This window comes from Porites lutea, chromosome 2, assembly GCF_958299795.1.
Source record: "Porites lutea chromosome 2, jaPorLute2.1, whole genome shotgun sequence".
Classification (NCBI taxonomy): domain Eukaryota; kingdom Metazoa; phylum Cnidaria; class Anthozoa; order Scleractinia; family Poritidae; genus Porites; species Porites lutea.
Genome location: NC_133202.1, coordinates 20,356,642 through 20,361,600, shown reverse-complemented (window position 1 = coordinate 20,361,600; position 4,959 = coordinate 20,356,642). Strand labels below are relative to the sequence as shown.

The window sequence follows — 4,959 nt, the reverse complement described above, 5'->3', positions numbered from 1 at the left end:
ATTACAGGTTCAGGAGCCCAGCAGCGGCACTAATCTGTCTAAATCCATAAAGATAATTGAATGCCCTGTCCCAATACTGAACAGTACAGCCTTGACAAATTCAGTTGATGTGTGTACTTTTGTAGATTCTGTTATGCATGATGAGTATTTACACGGTCAGGAATCAATAAGTGGGGGCAGCTTGGAAAGTAAGCTGGTCAAAAGCCCTTCTCCCGTTCCAGTTGATTTCCCTATAAAACAACACATTTCTGAAAAGTCTCAGGGGAATTCCAACCAAAAAAAAAGGAACTGGAAAAGGCACCGCTGACAGCAGAAGAACAAAAAGAGTGAACAGAAAACAAAGCCTGTCTGAAAGACGTGTGTGGTCTCTCTCTGGGCAGAATGAAAATTTTGAAATCTGCATCCCAAAAACATCCAAAAGCATACACAAGACCATATGAAGTGTTGAAAATCGTCTAGCAAGGCGAAAGATGCAGAATGGTCATTTACAAATCAGTAATTTACATTGTAATTTATATTGTAATTTATTTCCAGCTGTAGCTAAGGTTTAAGTAGCTCATTTCTCAAAATATGCAATATGCATGTATTCTATCAACCATTTAATTAGCCTCTTAAAAAAATATGTGACCAGTGTATGCAAAAATGATAAAATATATTACCTACGTAAATTTTTACAATTGTTTATGAATATTCTTAATTAAATAATGCCGCTGACAACTCAGGTTCCTTTACAGTGTAGCATAATTGAAATTCAAAAAATAGTACAATTTAGGCTTTGAACACAAAGATGTTAAAAAAATCAAATCTGCATGGCATTGTGGTACATTTGAGAGGCTTTTTGGGACATTTCTCGTCAGCTTTAGAATTGAAAACATAGCAGCAGTTATCTTTTGTACAAGCAGGCTGGGTCCCCCCATTCAAACTTGGGAGACACTCCTCAAAATTATAAACAAGGGGCATCTTTAAATGCTGCAAAAGAGTGGAATAGTGCCCCTTGTAGACTGTGCTGGATTTGGGAAATGGAACTATTCCACCGTGCTGCTTAATAAAGTTAAAAAAATTTACTGCTCAGATTGGTGTCCTTAAACAGTCATCACACTGTGAACTAATGCACTTGACAAATTCAATTTGATACATTTTCCTTGTCAGATGTCCATGAGAAATCGATACTTGGAGCGGCAATTTGCCAGGATTGCAAGGTTAGGATTACTTTTTTTTTTTTTTTTTTCACTACTACTTGCTAAGGCTTTAAGAAGTTCCTGTCACTGATTTGCTCCCCTTGAGATTGAGATGCAAAGCATGCGACCCGAACGGAACAGTCAATCTTCTTTCCATCCCAATATCTGCACTTGCAGCACGCTTCGTGTACAACCTCAGCTTTCCAGTTACAAGTCTCATTTTCATTTAACCCTACAAAATCCACCCAGGGAGAAGTTTTCTCTTCCAAGGCTATCGGGTGAGTAACACCAGTAAGCCATTTTGAAAGAGGGGCCCAACTGCATTCTATGGGATTGTGTCAAGTGTGTCCCTGGGCACAAGATGTCAGAATGAAGATGTCAAGGTTTAAGTCTCGCCGGGACCTTCCAAAGTAGATCAGATTGGGTGTAGACTTTGGTGTCCAGTCTGGCACTCCATCACATATGCTAGTGACTGCTTTTTGCCTTTCCTTGACTGCTTTTTTATTTCCACGACCTCAGGATGAGGATGAGCTTTAATAACTGATGGTCTTCCCACCTTCCTCTTGGTACCTGGCGATAGTGTTAAAGACATTTCAGCGAGAATCTTAATAAATCAAAGAGCATGTTACCAAAATATCGTTCCATTTACATTCACTTTTGCTACTGTAACTGTGTTAAACACATGAACGATCTGAGTAGCAATTCCTGTAATGCGATCAAACACTGAACTTTTGATTGTGTTATTCTGGATCACTCGTCACAAATCAAAATTAGTCATGGAGATAATAGTAAATTTCGCTAGCCCGAGGGTTTTTTCATTTCCCTTTAACCCTTTTAGCTCTGAGAGTGATCAACATTAAAATTTTCCTTGTAGCATTTTATGCTTTGAAAACAGATTGGTCATGAGAATTAAGGTTATAAAGCTGTAGTCACAAGAGATGAATTTACTGACACATTCTCCCTGAATTGGCTAAGTTTTTAGTTTCGTGCCTATCACTTTTATAGGTTATGAAATGTAAAGGAGGAAGAACTAAGAACAATATTCTGATATTAGGGTTTAAAGGGCATGAATGTCTGAGTTATTCATGGTGATCTTCACTACGAAGTAAAGAACAGTCAATGTGCTTACTTTTCCTGAATTGCTTGGATTTAGTGATCTTCAATTACTCTTACCAATGGTCAGATCTCCTGATTCTGAGCAGTCCTCCTCAGAAAAAAAATATCCAAGCATCATCTTCTGCAGAAATGAAAGAAAGCCTTAAATTGTCAAGTTAATGGCAGTATGTGGTATACACTAAATATCATCAGGGGTGTCTTCTGTTAAGCAGAGTAAAGTGCTTGCATTTTAACATGCATTTATTTCCATACCCTAAAAAAAACCACATGAAGGCCTATGGATTTCACTGCAAAAGCAAGGTAGGGTTTTGCCTTGGGTTTTCGTCGTAGTTACACATGTTTACTTGATGTGAATGGAGCATTAATTTCCATTTACAGTCTTAGTAATGAAATGTTTCTGTCCTACCTTGCTCATCTCCCTCCTCGTCCGAAAACATCCAAGTATCATTATACTTGTCTGCTAGAGAGCAATCCATGTATATTGTACAAACCCTATATAAAATAGCATTAAATGAATTTAATGAATTTAATGAATGCGCTGTACGACAGAAAAGTGAACCACAAAATTGAAGAAGAAAAAAATTAACAGGGTGCGTTCGATTGCTCAGTATTTTCACAATTAACAAAAAACACAATGAACTCTAAAAATCACTTGTTTTTGCCTGTAGGATTCCACTGGTCCAAAAATCATTGCAGAGGAGCAAACAGGGGATTTGTCTGTGTATTCTCGTTCCGAAATACAATCAATTGAACACACCATTAAAACACTGATACAATTTCTTACCTTCCAACAGGAGTATAATGCAACTTTTTGACATCAAAATATTGAAAAGGGTGTTTGTCGCAGCTCTTAAGTTATTTTTGCATAGTAGGTTTTCTTTTGTGCTGTGTCTACAATAGGCGCTGTGGTGATAGGCACGCTGAGGCATTGAAACAACAACAGAATAAAGCGCTGAAGGTGATAACAATCATAAGGGTATTTAGATGTAAGTGGAACAACGTTAATGTGACCACTGTTGGGCCATAAAATGTTGGTTGTAGTAATGAGGGGGCCATTTTAATGGGGTCTTTAAACTAATAAAATGACTCAGTGATTCTTATGTTTGGTTGTATAAACAGGGTGGTCGTAAGGTTCTAGTTTACTTGCATAATTAGTGATTATTAAATTTCTAGGCGCTTGTCACTTTTTGAAACAAAAAACGGCAAGAAAGCAGATTAATTTGTCAACTGTTGCTTCTGTCTACGCTGAACTGCACCTTCAACATCTTCAACAATTTCTCGTCAGGGTCATGGTTCCCTTGAACGAAACGAGTACACGCAATCCAGTGACATAAGAGTGAATGAAATGAAAGGAATGAGAAGAGCCCGCGCAAAGCAACCAAATCGTAATCGTAATCGCCATTTACTGATAAAATGTTACACAATTATTGGAAGGGATTAACAGACAATTCACATTTCGCCCTTCTGTTGGTTTCACTGCACACAAATTCAAAGTTATTCTGACAATTAAGGACAAAAATACAAATTATTTGATTTAGCATAGTACGCTTTTGTTTTTGTACAACAAGCATTGTAGTGATCTGCACGCAGGGCTAATAAATGCATGCCAACTTTTTAATTTATGCCTTGCGTGTATTCTAGTCACTCAATACTTTTTAGGATAAAAACAGCGAGAAAGCAGATTCGTTAACACTTGAAAGCTTCAATTTTGTTTAAATGTTGATGTGGACAGACTGTGTTACTGGTCTTCATTTACACGCAATTTGCTCAGGAATACTGCACGTTTAGGAGAAAGAACTCACTGTTTAACATCGTGTGCAGATACCGATATGATGTTTAAGCAATTGGAACGTTGATTTCCGACAGGATAGAGAGAGATTAATCTGATTGAGCTACGATTTCATCGGAATTTCTTGAAATACACTAAAAGCTGTCGGAATCGGAAAAAGCCGATATGGCAATCGGAAACCAAATTTCCAATATTAATTTGGAGATGCTCCCTACGTAGTCACAGCAATATCATTCAGAATCTTGTTTTTTTTTAATTTTATATCCTTATTCGCATAATGGAAGTGGTTGTACATCATCATACATCTTGATTAGATCTTACATACAATGTAATTGTCTCTCACCTCCAGATCTTAATTTGACCATATATATAACTTGTAAGATTACCCAAGAACTTGCAAGTATTTTTTCAGCAGATGTTGCAACATAGTGAACTAAGAACTACCATCATCTGTTATCAAGATTAATAAGACCTTGTCAAGATCTCTGAAAGATCTTGTCAAGGTCATTGAAAGACCTTGCCAAAATCACTGAAGTGATCCACGAATCTGGGAAAATTACATCATTGCCAAACATGATCAACCTAATGTGTCATTTCAGTCATCCCCAAAAATAAACTGCATGCTCATCATGCATACTCATTTGCATACAATAAAAGTCATCACCATTCTAATCCCAGTTTCCACAGTCTATGCTAGGAATGCTTGGGACCATGGCCTACCATTTGGTGCCCATACACAAAGAAAAAAATGAAACGCCTGCATTTTTAGAGTCTCGCTCTGCTAAAGCAAGCTTGACTAATTACAGCTGTACATGCTCACGCATAGATGCAATTTGTTTTTAGTGAACCACAATGTTGTCCAGGTGTGTTCTTAGA

General features: G+C 37.4%; 1 long non-coding RNA gene across 3 annotated transcripts in view; it reads right to left on the bottom strand.

The window, feature by feature from the left end:
- Window positions 1-392: 392 nt before the first annotated feature.
- Window positions 393-4,959, bottom strand: part of LOC140927994 (uncharacterized) — a 21,072-nt gene continuing 16,505 nt past the window's right edge. The window contains exons 2-4 of one of the 3 annotated variants that reach the window (XR_012164599.1): window positions 2,701-2,786; window positions 2,308-2,415; window positions 393-1,748 (exon numbers count right to left, since the gene is read on the bottom strand). This is a non-coding gene — a long non-coding RNA (uncharacterized lncRNA). Of the gene's footprint in view, window positions 1,749-2,229; window positions 2,416-2,700; window positions 2,787-4,959 lie in introns of those variants that run through there. The other 2 variants (XR_012164600.1, XR_012164598.1) reach the window with 2 other exon arrangements.